This window comes from Solanum pennellii, chromosome 3, assembly GCF_001406875.1.
Source record: "Solanum pennellii chromosome 3, SPENNV200".
Lineage (NCBI taxonomy): Eukaryota > Viridiplantae > Streptophyta > Magnoliopsida > Solanales > Solanaceae > Solanum > Solanum pennellii.
Window position 1 is genome coordinate 9582677 of NC_028639.1, and position 16331 is coordinate 9599007.

General features: G+C 35.4%; 1 non-coding gene across 1 annotated transcript; it reads right to left on the reverse strand.

Moving 5' to 3' along the window:
* Positions 1-10566: 10566 nt before the first annotated feature.
* Positions 10567-10685, reverse strand: LOC114076605. Its single transcript, XR_003577663.1, has one exon. It is a non-coding gene; the product is annotated as a U5 spliceosomal RNA (small nuclear RNA).
* Between the last annotated feature and the right edge of the window lie 5646 nt (positions 10686-16331).

Consider the following 16331-nt stretch of genomic DNA (forward strand, 5'->3'; position numbering starts at 1 on the left):
GTGGGTGGGTGGGTGGAGGGTCAAGGTAGGGGTGAAAAACTGAATTTTTGAAGTTGAAAATATTTAAATAATAAACTTAAATTTTTATAGGGTTAGGGGGGCTGGTAGGGGGGAAGTTGGAAGAGAGTTTTGGAAAATATTTTCCTTAAGTTTTGAAGCGAAGTCATTTTCGTTAAATTTGAGGATTATGAGTTGATTTGGAAAACATTTGACCCAACCAAACATGAGAAAATTGGAAAACATTTTCCGAAAAATGTTTTCCTCCATACCAAACACACCCTAAATGAAGGGAAAGTTATACATTTAACAGGACGGTCAAAAAATAATTAAATACATTTATAGTCAAATATACGGAAAAAAATACGTTTTCTCGATTTTGATTTGTCTGTTTGACTTTTCTTTTTTAGTATATTTTAAATAGATATCGTTTTTTTAGCAACTCTTTGATTTTTGCTTTTTATATAAAATACTTAACGAAATAAGATTAAAGGATATTTTGATAATAATTTGATTTAAGTTTCTAAGAAAATAAAAAGTACAAAACTTAACTTATGTTTACAAAAAAAAAACAATATCTCTCAGGGCCGGATCTACATATCATGGTGGGGGTCGGTTGAAATTTTATATATACATGTGTATATATATGTATATCTTCATAAAAAACTTGTGATAAATTAATCTGCTACCCCTAGATACAAGTAGGCGCATGGTGCCCGTGGTTAACTATCAAATTTTCAGCTTTCGGGTCGCAAGTTCGATTGTCATATTGCTCATTTTTAATGTATTTCTGTTTCTTTTGCAAAATAAAAACGTTGGCGCTTGGAATCGAACTTGTAATCCACACATGACAAAATAGTGTCAATACCATTAAGCCATGGGCTACACTCGACTTTAATAGACATTATTATCATATGGTATATGTGACGAAAAATCACAAATTGTTGAGACTTAACAGTAATAATTTGATCATTTAATTAACCTAATATATGACACCCACTACCTTCAAATCCTAGATCCGCCTCTATATCTTCTTCGTATCATTTAAGTTAAGTATCTTAATTTTCTCGTACAAAATAATTGTAATAATTCATTTGGGATTGTGCATACTCAGATATTTCCTAGCACTTTCTATTTGTGAATGTTTTATAAGGCCCAACCTACTAGGAAAAAGAACACTTACTTCCCAAGAAAGTGAAATACTTATTTTTGTTTTTTTTTTACTTCATTCCCTCTTTTTATTTTAAAGTGATCTATATTAAATTTTTTCGCACGCTGGCGTCATATTGATATTAGCGTTCACCTTTTTTCCTTTTCGATACCATTACAATATATTACAATATATGGATATACTCTGGTGATATCAAAAAGTAACTAAGCAATGTCTTCCTTGAAGGATTCTTTCTTTCTACTTGATACCATCAAAGTATAATATACTCTGGTGATATCAACTACTCATTGAATAATATTTTTTTGAGGTTTGTTACAGTTCTTTGATAAGATTATTCAATCACCCATTATACCATTACAATGTATATACATATTGTCATATCATTGAGGTATGAGGTATGTTTCAATTCCTTGTTATATTCTAGGTGTTTTGATGATCCTCACAAATGCGGGGACCTAGTCCATGGCAGAGTGCTCTCGTCCAGATGCAAATGGGGTAGAGTCGTAAAAGCTGTCATGTCAGGTGGTAGGTGAAAACTGCAGTATCCTACACCAATAAGAAGAGCGGATTAGATTGCATGTTTCAGTATCTCACAAATGTAGGGACCTGGTACCAGACAGAGTTTCCTCCATCAGATACATAATTGGTTACAGTTGTAAAGCTGTCACGTTAGAGGTTGGTGAGACGTCAGTGTACTACACCAATCAGAATGGAGGAGGGTGTTTGTCCAATGGATAATAACTCTTTATGTTTGATACTTTTAGCATGACAAACACCATATTATATTCATTCATTCAAAGAAGGAAGTTAGCCAGCAAGCCTTTTCAAGAACTCACAAAGAAGTTTGCAAGGGACCTGGTCCCAGTAAGGCCGCGACGTGATAAGGTGAAAAGACAGCTGTTAGAAAAGCTGCCACCTCTGATGCGGTAGGTGCACAACTTTTCCAACAGCAGGCCTTCAGCCAATGGGATGGTTTCAACAAATTTGTGGTGAATTATATTATCTCTTTTCATCAAACACAAATTCAAGATTTGGCAAACTCAACTTGGATTTTCTCTCGAAATTCATAAGCTTGAAAATTGAAGGCCATCTTCAAGGAAGAACACTTCTCATCAACAAGGAACCAAATGGAGTGCTAAAGAGTCTTGTTATATTTAGAGCTTAGTGTCTTATGTGCTTACATTGTAAATCTGATCCTAATTTATAAAGGAATAAGATTGGTTTGGTTTGTTGAAAGTCTAAATGAGTTAAGGGTACCTGATTTAGTGGGCAACATTGTTTTGTTGCTTAGTCAAAGTCTAATTTATCTAGGGGTGATAGCTTAGTGGGCGGTGTTGTATCCGCTTAGGCTCATCAAGTAATAGGTAGATTAATTGATCATGAGATTAATAACTTTTTCTCACATTCGTTATGACTGGGTTTCACTTTTGCTTGAGAAGATTAGTGTAAACGGTTGAAAATCCTGTCCAACAGGTCGTGGTTTTACTCCCTTGAGCAAGGAGGTTTCCACGTAAAGTTGTTTGTTCAACCTTTACTTTCAGCACTTATTTTACTGTCTGTTATTGTAACTGTGCTGAGAACCTGGTCTTATCCAAACAAGTGGACACAACTTTTAGATACTGTTCTTACTGTGTCAAGGGACCTGTTCCATTGACTGTTAGTGGACACACCATTCCAACAAGTGATATCAGATCGTTGGATTCTCTATAGGGTTAACACCAATAGAATAGATCCTGAAGGAATGGCCTCCTCACCAAGTATAGAAGAAGGTAAATCCACTATATGCCCTCCTCGTATCAACCGTAAGTGTTACCGATGGTGGAAGAATAGACTGCGCGATTATATCATGGTGAAAGATAGTGATTTGCGGGACTTGGTTCTTGATGGTCCTCACATTCCTACCAAGAACGTGAAGAAAATATGTTTAATTCAGGAGGTTCCCAAATGTATAAGAGAGTACGATGAAACAGATAGAAAAAAGAGAAGTCTGTAGCATTAAAGGTTTAACCAAATGATGATTCGGAAGACAAAAAAGATATGAGTTATTTGACTGAAAGGTTTCAAAGAATAGTCAAAAAACATGGAAGGTTTCAAGAAAAAGGAAACTCCAACAGAACAGAAAATGAAAACGACTTCCGTCATAAGTGGGGAAAGGCTAATGCTGATCGGGTGGTGAAGAAAGTTCTTGCAGTCTTGGATGATTCCTCAAGTGAGTCAGAAGAAGATGCAGAAAACCATGAGGATGTCTCAATGATGGCCGTTGAAGATGATGAAAATATCTTCAATTCCATTTTCTCATTAATGGCAGAATCTGATGCTGAAGAGAATCTAAATGAGGTAACTCTTTTTGACCTTAAAGATGATCTAGATACTCTTCGCATTATAAAATTGAGGAAACTTGCTGCCCTACTTATTGACTCTGTTGATGAACAAACCACTGAAAACTTAATGTTGAATGAAAAATTAAGTTTGTGTGAGGATGAGAATTCTGCTCTTAAATCTCAAATATTTGAATTGAGCGTCAAGATAGGTATCCTTGAGACTGGTAAGTGTGGAACCCAATGAGGGACCTGGTACCTCTAAGGGTGAAAAGCGAAAGCTCAGTGTCTTTGAGGAGGAATTGGAACAAAAACATAAGACTTTTGAGTCTAAGCTGGTCGCCTTTGTTGAAATTAATGCTCAACTGAGGAAGGATCTGACCAAGGTAAGGGAAGAGCTAAATCACTCTTTGAAGTGGACTGAATCCTTCCAAATTCTCTCTAACTTATCTAGTCAGAGTTTCAATGCAAGAAGGGGCTGGAATGCAGACCGATAGAACCCCCTCATAATCATCACAGTAAATATGTGTCTCTAGCTGACAATTTCTTGTGCACTCATTGTGGGCGTAATAGTCTTCTAAAAGAAAATTGTGAGAAACGGAAAAGAGCTAAAGAAAGGCATGTGAAGTTTGTCCGATCTGAAAAATAACCAAGAAAAGAAAGAAAGGGGACCTGGTCTTCGTGCTAAATTTTTCAGATCTGACAGTAATGTTGAAATGGAGCGCAAGGGACCTAGTCCTCGCTATCGTTTTAGTAAGAACACTTTGCTACCTTGGACAGGAAGGTTTCTTGTTAAGACTTTTGACAACTATTAGGAACTCTGTTTGAAGGTGGGTTCGTAAGTCTAACAAGTAATTCTTGTGCGGAAGAGAGGAAGTAGTCAGTGTTGGTTCATAAATAGCAGATGCTTAAAACACATACTAAAAAGGTTACAAAACTTCATCTCTTAAGGCACTTCAAGGTGGAGGTTTTGGCGAATGGCAAGAAAGGCTACATTCTTGGTGTAGATGTGTGATGAATGAAATGAAGCTAAGCTCTTATCAAATAACTTTTTTTGTCACAAACTTGCTCTCTCAGGCGATGATCTTGACAGAAAAGAGATGCAAGAACATGTTTATTGTTGATCTGTTTACTGCTCGTTATGACAGTCTCACGGAGCTCAATGCTCGAGGTGAAAATGCTGAGGTATGATTCAAGAGACGTGCCCATAAGTGTTGCTTTTCTACACAAACCTGTGTCAGGGGACCTGGTCCCAGTCTGCATAAAATGATATTTGCAAATGACAAAGGTTGTGACGATGATGTTAAGGAGAAGCAGATCAGACTATCTTTCAGCAATCTCAAGGAAGCTGATGCAGATGATGTATCTAATGAGGGACCCGGTCCTCTAGACATTGCTGAACAAAGATGATGCAGTTCAAACTGATAATGTGAATTATGAAGGTGAGATGAAGAAGCAGATCAAACTTTGTTTGAAAGAAGCAAAATCTGACAGTCGGTTCCTCAATAAGCTGATCGGTTGTCCAAGTTGCTCCTCAACAATGACTTCAAGAGAGATCAAGAAAATCTCAAAAGGTACCTTTGGTTGTCAAGAATAATACATCATTGAGCTGCTCAAATGGCTTAACATACTTTAAGTCAAGACAATGAGAAAGAATGGCGATGTCATCATGAAGCTTTCTAAGAAGGATGATCAAGTGGATGACATCTTCACTGAAGCTCTAAGCACAGACTAGTTGAATACCCTCATAGGAGCGTAGCTACAGATAAGAATATAGCACAACATTCAGGGGTCATTGATGTATGATCAAATAAAGAACCTGGTACCAGTTCAAAAAGCTGCTGAAAGGGTTTCATGTTTTGGGTGTATAGACAATTCATACTTTCTTGGGCACTAACTAGAAGCTGGATGCTGATCAATCAGGTTCAAAGACTCTACTCATGTACAAAGGAAAATATTTTGAAGGCTGCTGAGAAAATCTTAAGTCATCTGAAGAAGATAGAGGACCTGGTCCTATTCTGTCCATCAGGAGATTTTTTGATTTGTAGTACATGGTGTTGTTGATTATGCTAAGTATCAAGCTGATAGATTGAGTACCTCAATAGTGGATTATGTTATGCGTTGATCTTTCACTCATGTGGAATTAAAAGGCAAGATTCAATTGCTCTTTCATCAACTGAGGCAATAAATGTAGCAAGTGCAGCTTGATGGGTTCAACTCTTGTGGATCACGAAACATCTTGAAACTCATAAAAATCTGGCTGAATTAATCAAGATGATGATGGAAATGCTAAAACCTTCTTGAATGGATCCTACCTGAAGCAATCAACTCTCTCATGACTATGAAAAGGGAGCAGGTATCCTTGCTTTTCGGTTATGTATGTTTTAGCAAGTTCAGTTTCATAACTTTTTTAGGTATACACACATGGAAAAGGGGATGAAGAAAAAGGGAGGTCAAGATAGATCTAGGCAATGACATTCAAACTACAGAGAGGGACCAGGTCCTTTCTCGAAGGTTGACAGTCTTAACATTGCAGTTTGAATTATGCATGAGAACCATTGCAATTGTCACATGTCTGTCCTTCAGGAATCTGACTGTTGTCTTATCTTTTGAGTGCCAAAATGAGTACCTTATTTTCTCTTTCTTGATATTCCCTATTTCTTTCTATTTCCCCAGAAAAATCAAGTTACCTTCCAAATATCAAGGTGCTTAGAAAATTTCTTTTCTCTTCTTTTCAAACACACTTCAAATTGTTAACCCCTTTATTCTTGTTGGAGAATTCTCTGATGAAATGTAAGTGTGAAGAGGGATCTGGTCCTCCATGAAAAATGAAGAAGTGGATAAGTTGATGCTCGAAAAGGGAGAAGTTGATATTCTGAGAACTCAAAGTTTTCTGAAGAGGAAGGTGTAAAAAAAATTATTAAAAAAAAAAGAGAAAATCTTCTTGGTTCTTCAATTGTTGATCTATTCATCTCGGAGGCCTTGAGTTGTTTGAGTTACCAATCTTTCTGTTATGAAAAACATAGGCTGGTGTTGGAAGCTATTACAGTTGCTCGTGTTAACTGGAATACTGAAATGGATTGTCTAAAAGTCCAGCTTCTGAAATAAATATTAGAGGGACCAGGTGCCAACAAAAAAAATAATAATAATTAAAAGAAAAGAAAAATTTGCAGCCCTGAAGGTTAAACATACAGGTTGGGCTGCACATTATGTTGTACGTTAAGAGAAGATTCTTGAAATCTTATGCTAAGGGATATGCTCTATTCATTCTATTCTTTCAATCCCTTGCGTCTAAGTCATCCCTTCTCTTTCTATCTCTCTATGAAAGTCCTCATTACTCTTTTTGGGCATTATTCTGGTTTCCATTTGTAATCATATTTTTAATGCTTTGATGGTTGTTTTTTTGATTATGGATGAAAAATGTCTTGTTTCTACTGACTTATCTCATTACTTTATGCCTTTTTACTCATTCTTAGTGTTGCCCAAGCGTCCATGAATTTGCTTAAACTGCATTTTGGTCAACTTGGTTTACTGCTTTAACCCTTTTTTTATGATGTCAATAGGGGGAAAGTTGTTAAGTTAAGGTATGAGATAAATGGTGTTATAACTGCTTGAAGAAGTATGAGATCAATGGTGTTATCACTGCTGGAAAAAGACATGGATCATGCCGATAAGGGGGAATCAATGCTAGCTGCTTGAAGAGGAAATGGTTTCGTCGACAAGGGAAATAATGCTTGCTACCTGAAGAGGACCTGATCCTATCGATAGGGGGAAGTAGATGTTTGTCATCATCATAACGGGGGAAAATGCTATGTTGATGTTTTGATGGTTTGACAAACTTTGAGAGATGATTAAACTCCAGTTACCCTAATAATTCTTGTTGATAGGGGAAACTGGTGAATATGTTTGTCAACATCAAAAAGAGGGAAAAAACTATATTGATGTTTTGACAAATTTTGGGGATGATTTAACTCCAGTTACCTAAGAATTCTTTTTGATAGGGGAAACTGGTGAATAAGTATGTTGTCATCAAAAAAGGGGAAAATGTTAGTTCGAAATTGAGTTAAGATGATAGCTCGAACTTGATATGAAGTTTTGACGATTTAACAAACTTATCGATCTAACAAGGAACCAAATCCTTGTTATTGGAACTGCTGACAATGAGATGAATGATAAACTCAGTGTGAGGTATATTTGTGTGCTATCATGAAAAAGGAGGAAAATGTTATATTCTAGGTGTTTTGATGATCCTCATAAATGCGGGGACCTGGTCCCTGGCGGAGTGCTCTCGTCCAGAAACAAATGGGGTAGAGTCGTAAAAGCTGTCATGTCAGGTGGTAGGTGAAAAGTGCAGTATCCTACACCAATAAGAAGAGCGGACGAGATTGCATGTTTCAGTATCTCACAAATGCAGGGACCTGGTACCAGACAGAGTTTCCTCCATCAGATACATAATTGGTTACAGTTGTAAAGCTGTCACGTTAGAGGTTGGTGAGACGTCAGTGTACTACACCAATCAGAATGGAGGAGGGTGTTTGTCCAATGGACAATAACTCTTTATGTTTGATACTTTTAGCATGACAAACACCATATTATATTCATTCATGCAAAGAAGGAAGTCAGCCAGCAAGCCTTTTCAAGAACTCACAAAGAAGTTTGCAAGGGACCTGGTCCCAGTAAGACTGCGACGTGATAAGGTGAAAAGACAGCTGTCAGAAAAGCTGTCACCTCTGATACGGTAGGTGCACAACTTTTCCAACAGCAGGCCTTCAACCAATGGGATGGTTTCAACAAATTTGTGGTGAATTATATTATCTCTTTTCATCAAACACAGATTCAAGATTTGACAAACTCAACTTGGATTTTCTCTCGAAATTCATAAGCTTGAAAATTGAAGGCCATCTTCAAGGAAGAACACTTCTCATCAACAAGGAACCAAATGGAGTGCTAAAGAGTCTTGTTATATTTAGAGCTTAGTGTCTTATGTGCTTACATTTTAAATCTGATCCTAATTTATAAAGGAATCAGATTGGTTTGGTTTGTTGAAAGTATAAATGAGTTAAGGTTACCTGATTTAGTGGACAACATTGTTTTGTTTCTTAGTCAAAGTCTAATTTATCTAGGGGTGATAGCTTAGTGGGCGGTGTTGTATCCACTTAGGCTCTTCAAGTAATAGGTAGGTTACTTGATCGTGAGATTAATAACTTTTTCTCACATTCGTTGTGACTGGGTTTCACTTTTGCTTGAGAAGATTAGTGAAGACGGTTGAAAATCCTGTCCAATAAGTCGTGGTTTTACTCCCTTGAGCAAGGAGGTTTCCACGTAAAGTTTTTTGTTCAACCTTTACCTTCAGCACTTATTTTACTGTCTGTTTTGTAACTGTGCTGAGGACCTGGTCCCATCCAAAAAGGTGGACGCAACTTTTAGTTACTGTTCTTACTGTGTCAAGGGACCTGGTCCATTGACTGTTAGTGGACGCACCCATTCCAACATTCCTCAATTTTAATTTTTAAAAAGTATAAGAATATAATTTCTACTAATTTTGAGTTTCATAAATATTTAATAATCTTCTATTTTTTCATATTTATTTCTTAAAAAAGAGAATTTATTCCTATATGATAATGATAGTGAAAGAAAATAACAATTTACATTTGAGGCATGTCAAATCAAGCTTTGAAGAAGCTTTAATGGATAATGGAGTCTAAAATCCCCACTAACTCAAAATCTCCTTTTATCACTCCCAAATTTTAGATATGATCTCTCTCAATATTTTGAGTCTTTTGAAATATTATTCACTCAAAATAATTTATGCTTGCGGCACTTCAAATTTTAAAATCAACAAATTTTAATGGCTAATGGAGTCTTTTAATCTTCACCAAGTCAAAATCTCCTTTAAATAGTCCCAAATTTTATATATGAGCTCCTCTTGATCTCCCAAATCTTTCAATATTATTATTCACTCAAAAATAATTTACGTTTGTGGCACACAAAAATTTAAAATTAAGCTTAATGATTGAATATTTTTGGCACACAATTGGTTGTCAAACATAAGTAACTTTTGTTCCATCACACTGCCCCTCTCGAGTTGACCCAATATGTACTTCTATTACTTATGAACTGATATCCTCTTTTACAACTTCACATATATTCATGTGTTACACACTCTGTTAGTGAAAAACTTACTAGATAACAAAAAATACAAGATTACAATTGAAAATAAAAAATGAAGAAAATAAATCTCTTCAAGGCTGAGGCGCGGATATTTCGCTCCCTTTAAGGAGATTCAAGCCCACTGCAGCAAATGTTTTCACCGGTCCAGCAGTAGTCCTCTTTGACTTGTCCCCTCCAGGATACAACAACCTTCACAAATTATAACTCAACAACTCTGGACAAGAGGTGAGTTCAAAGCTCCACAAAGAAGAACACCTGCCTTCAACTAATAAGAACTCTCTTTTAGACTAACACTTTCAGTCTATGTTTTTTCTCTTGTGTATTGTGTTTGTCAAATCAAATGAAGACCACTACTATTTATACTAGAAGAAGTCTTCCTAGCAATGAATAGGAAGATAATGATGTAGTAAATAATGAACATAATGGTCTTAGGAGTTATATAGGTTACGAGGATAATGGAGGATTAAAGAATGGAATAATGAGAGGGCTAACCAATGCCTCTAACGTGCATATGCACAACGACCAACTTTCCAAACGTTCATCACAAAGTATTATGCTATAATGTCTTTGAATATTTAATTATCCACTAAGTAATTAGGCACAAACCATTGCAATGGCCATAATTCCCATATCCTCAATTCCATTCCATTGTGGCAGAATGGTTATTTTAGCCTATAGCAAAATTATGTGAGACAAATTAATAATAATCAAATATTAAAATGCTCAAAAGGCCAACATACTCTCCTAAACAAAATTATGTATTTAAATAAAATTTCGATTTCAAACCAACCATATCATTTCTAAGAAACATTCAACAATTTAAATCTCTGTAAAAGAAATTTTTTACTTCAAAATAAGAATAACACTCTTGTAAGAACAGATAAAAAACAGTTGAAACTAAGATTTTTTGGGGTAATAAAAAACGAGAACCCCTCCAAAAATTGGCGTATGCCATTAATAGCAGCGTGCACACGGTATTCTTTAGTAAAAGGCCAAAGAATAGTTCGCTATGTGCTCACTGCATGGCTGCGTAAGTTTTGCAACGAATTTATGTGTTTGTTTTATATTACAACAAAGTTTATATTTACTTATTACTTAAGGTGTAGTACTCGCATCACTATTTTAATATCTATATGAACACAAATCGTTACATTTCTTGATGATTCTGAATATATATGGTCACAACTCAAAAACTGATCAATGATGAAATGTTACCTAAAATGTTTTGGCCAGTATCCTGAATATACTTGAATTACCTAGAATGTTTTGGCCAGTATCTTGAATATACTTGAATTGTGCGTAAAGTCAGGATTTTTATTAAGAAAATTTAAAGATAAACATATGAAGAAAGGCAAAAGGATTCAACAATAAAAATAATTTTAACATTATATATGGAGTGTAAATGTGTAATTTTTTGATGAAGGAACATATAATTTTAAAAATAAAGACATGAAGAAGGCAAAAGGATTCGACAATAAAAATAATTTTAACATTATATATGGAGTGTATAATGTTTCTTCTATTCAGAATTATTGAAATGTTTTATCTACAAACATTATAGTTGTTAAAATTTTCTTCCATTCAGGATATCTCTTACCCTCTTGGAATGAAACTTTTATTACTTTAATCCTTAAAAGTAAAGAATCCTAGTGTTATTAGTCAATTTAGACCAATTAGTCTGTGCTCTACCATATATAAAATTATAACTAAGATTATCGGAGCAAGATTAAAAAAGTATTTGCCTAGTATAATCTCGCATAATCAATCTGCCTTTGTAGGGAGTAGACATGTTGTTGATATTGTTTTCTTGGCTCATGAGTGTACACATGTGATGAAAAATAAGAGGAGAGGGAACGATAAATTTATGGCCTTAAAATTAGACATGACAAAAGCTTACGATAGAGTGGAATGGATATATTTCCAATCTTTATTTTTGAAAATGGGTTTACATGACTTTTTTGTTAGTTGAATTATGCAATGTATCACTCCACCTACTTACAAGTTTAATATTTTCATGCCCCGAGCCTACACCATGAACGTTGCCTGCATTTAAAGACCATTGTCGTCTTTGAGCGGATCATTGTCCTGGTTTACTTAACTCAACAAAGACTTAACTCAATAAAACTGTCTCATTTGATAACTGAAAGAATAATAAATTGGCCAAAATAACACTTAAGTCTCATAACAAAATATCTACAGCACAGAGATGAGAGATTCAAAACTAATTGTCTAACTGTCTATGAAGCCTCTATAATATAGAGGGATATTGGGACATGACCTCCAATCATCCTAATAACTGAAAACTAAAGACAATAACAAAATTATAAAGATGTCCTCCGGAATGCAAGGAGGCTTACCTTTGACTTTCAGTGCTCAACTAGATCAACGTGGAGCTGGATGATGATGATCCTGGTTAAATGCGTCTGCATCATAAGATGATGCAGGCCAACTGACATCAGTACATTGAATGTACGAGTATGCAAGTTGAAATGCTAACAACAACTTAAGCTTGAAAAAGAGTAAGAAAGAACACTTACCTTGGCTCTATTCAACTCATGAATAGCTTGACTTAATATAAAGCAATAAGACACATTCAATATATAAAAGCTTGTGGAACAATGAAAACACTTTTTTTTTGTTAAAGAAATATAACAACAAACTCAACTTTACTTATATATGAAGTAATATAGTTTCTGGGGGAGATTCTCTAACCGAAAACCATCACTATGAGCCTAAGTGATAGTACAACGTCTTACCTCACGTTGCACGAGGACCGTCTATACATTACCGTCAATGTCGAACCTGAACTACTAAGTGGATCCACTAGTCTATGCTAAAAAGCACTAAGGAATCATCTATAAAGTATTCCTTACATGAAGGCTACATGGTTTATGCCTTTATGGGGGCTTGAGTTATTATGAACTTGAGTCCCCATATCGGGGCTCAATACTACTCCTAAAATGCTTAGTTGATATGTTTTTGTAAAACAACTTCTTCTCTGGTTTTAAATAATTGCTCAAACTTAGCTTAAAAGCTCGCTTGGAAATCATAGTTTCTTCTTTACTAAAATCTAGCCCAAAGGCCCTTTTTGGATGTCTTAGCTTTCCTTTTTTGATTTTCCTCAAATGTGATTTGTAACTCTTAGGGAATACTAAGTTCCTTCATAACTTTTGAGAGATGTACTCAACTCTTTACTCTTTGCTTAACTTGCAACTTGATCCTTAAAACAAAGTTAAAATGTTTGTTAAAGACCCTAGAAACTTTGGGAACTTTCTTTAACTTGCTTCTTAATTTCTTAACTTTGCTCTTAACTTCCCTTGAATTTAAAGTTTTGGATTCAAGGTTGAAAATCGTGTTCTTAGATGACTTTCATATGTTTAGAAGTCATTTACAGAAGTTAGAATCAAAAGGAAGTGTTAAAACACTTTAGAAGGACTAAAATGGACTGAACGATGGAATTTGGGCGAAAAATGCTAATTTGAGCGCATCCGGGGTGCGTCGTGCCAGCCTCAAATGACTAGGGCTTGATCCAGGTGCACTGGTGGCGCGTCGCGCCATACCTCAGGTTCAGAGGCTACTTTCGGGCGTACTATAGGCGCAACGCGCCAGTCTGCCTGACGCTATGGGGTCGCGTCGTGCTACCTGTTACTTCAGGTAAAATCTGACGAGCTTTTACTCTTGATTTTTGATCTTAAATCATTTTAAATAAATTATTTTTCTCAAATTCTCCTTAGATTAATGTACCAAAATCATAAACACAATGATCTAACTCAAAGAATTCAATAAACAACACTTTAATTCTCAAGGAAATCTTAAATCTCGACCCATGTTCATGAACAGAAGCAATTCAAGAGGAACATTCAAGAACATTCAAAATCAAATATTTTTAGCTAAAATCACGCTTAATCAAACATGCTTGGCATGTGGGTGAACGAACCCTATGTTAAGATAGACTCACACCTTGATAGGGATCACCTCCGACGAATTCCACTCGCAAAGCTTGACGTTATGGGTGAATTTTTGACTTCTCTCCCTTTATTTCTTCTTTACTCTCTTCTCCAAGCCCTAAGTGTAATTCTAAAATTTTCAAACTGAACTAGTTTAATTTTTACCCCAATAAATTCCTACAACTAAATAGAAAATTATTTGGTAAAAAGACTAGTTCGCCCTTTCCTAAATCCGGATTGGGACTTTCCTCAATCCAACAACCCAACTTTCAAAAATCATAACTCACTCATAGGATATTGAAATCACGCAAACTCAGCGCATTTGGAAAGATTATTCCAAGATTTTTTCACCCATATTCAGAAGCACCTCTAACTCATCCTGAGCTAGATGTTATGGCCGTTTGAAAATGACCAAAACTCACTTTCTTAACTTAGAATTTTTTTCCAGATTTCCCTTTTCTTTTCAAAAAGGATAATTTTTAGTTTCTTAGTTATTTCAAGCTACGAGATGTTACAAATATAAATGGTGAAATTGTTGGAGTTGTACAACCTAGTAGAAGACTAAGACAAGGTGATACTTTATCCCCATATTTGTTCATATTATGTGCTGAAGGACTTTTCAGGCTTTTGAACCAAGCTGAGGAGCAAGGAGAGTTGCGTGGAATAAGCCTAATAAGGGGAGGTCCTACGGTAAATCATGTTTTCTTTGCTGATGACTCCTTTATTTTGTTCAGTTAATATTCAAAGTGCGTTAAAATATTTTGAAATTCTAAGAACTTATGAAATTTGCTAAGGCCAAAAAGTTAATTTTGAAAAATCAGGAATTTATTTTAGCAAAAATACTACTGAAAAAGAAAAAGATTATAGCGGAGATATGACAAATACATATAGAAAAATTGGGACTTTATCTAGGAATACTTGTGGTAGTTGGAAGATCAAAGAAGAAAATGCTTGAGTTTATCAAAGAAGGAGTTGAAACTAAGATAAAGGATTGGAAGAATAGTTTTTTAAGCCCTGCACGCAAAGAAGTCATGCTTAAGTTAGTACATTCTTCTATTCCTTCATATGCATTATCATGTTTTCAGTTTCAAGATAACTTAGGAAAGGAGATTACTATCATTTGTGCTGATTTTTGGTGGAGGAAAAATAAGGGGGAAAAGAAAATGCTCTACGAAAAATGGTAGAAACTTTGGGAACAAAGTCGCTATGGTTTTCAAGATCTGAAACAAGCATTATTGGCTAAACTTAATTGGAGAATTTTAACCCAAAAGGAGTCTTTTCTTCATAGGATGCTAAAAAGTAAATACTTTTCCAAAAACTTCTTTCTTGAGTGCAGGATGTCCCTCAGCAAGTTCTTGTATTTGGAAAAGGACAAGATTTGTTGCAACAAGGAATTCGATGGAGAGTAGGAGACGGAGAAAACATTAAGGTATGGAGTGATCCTTGGATTCCTAACTCAATTGGTTTCAAACCCGTACAAGGACATACACAAATAAATCCGGAGTTGAGGGTACGCGACCTTATAGATCAACACCATCATATATGGAATATCCAAGATCTCCATCACTACTTTTGCCCTAATCATATCAACTCTATTTTGTCTATCCCAATATCTAGCACTGGAAATTCTAATGAAGTTATCTAGCATCATACACTTCTGGAAAGTACGAGGTAAGATCTGGCTATCATCTAGCGAAAAGCCTAGCTAACAGTACTGACCATAGAACTGAAATACCTCAAGACAATTGTCAATCTTTCCCAAAATCTTTTTGGAATTTCTTATGGTCACTTAAATAAAAAATAAATACAAATATTTCCTCAGAAATTCATTCTTAATGTCCTGACTCCTTTCTGTTACTGCAAATATTTCTAAGAGATTGCATCAACATGGTAATGTTTGTATGGTCTGTGGCTTAGAAAGTGAAACAGTTGATCATATGTTTTTCAGTTGCCCAAAAGCACAACTATAGTATTGAAGTTGGCCCCCATTAACTGGACTAATGTAGAAAACGTTACGAATTTTGCAATATGGAGGAATAAATTATTTTGTAATACATATGTCATATTTCCTTCTCCTTTTATATATAGATAGATTGGTCTCCTTGAATTGATGATAATATAATGAGAAAATGGTCTAACCCCCCCCCCAACCTATACCCGAAATTCCAACTACACACTCCAACTTCATGGGTGTCCCATTACCAAACTAAACTATATTTTATCGATTTTCTACCAACCTAATTTTTTACCTCAACACATAAACCAAATAAGTCGTCCTGTGTGATTCCACGCGCTGGGATCCCCACCTTGAAACACTTGTTTCTTATTTTTCTCCCTTTTCTTTCTTTTCCCCCCATTTCCCTCTTAAACTGAAAGAAGAACAAAGGAACAAAGAAAAATTCAAAAACCCTCTTTTCTCATGTTCATCTCCTTCTCCACTTTTGGTAATCATCAAACGATTTTGCATCATCAAACAATTTTGCTGCATATTGTCAACTCCATTTTGTAGTTATCAAGTGATCATCAAAAGGTTAGTTCTTTATTCCTTAGTTTCGAGTTTGTGATTTATCCCTAGGGTTTCTGTTGATTCGTGAAATTAAGAGTATTATTGTGTGAAAACTTATGTGTGGCTTACGATTATAGTATTAGGTGTTCATTTACACCAGATTATACCACGTTTTTCATGAAATTTGGTTTTTCCTTACTCGTCTAAGTCGCGTAATCTTG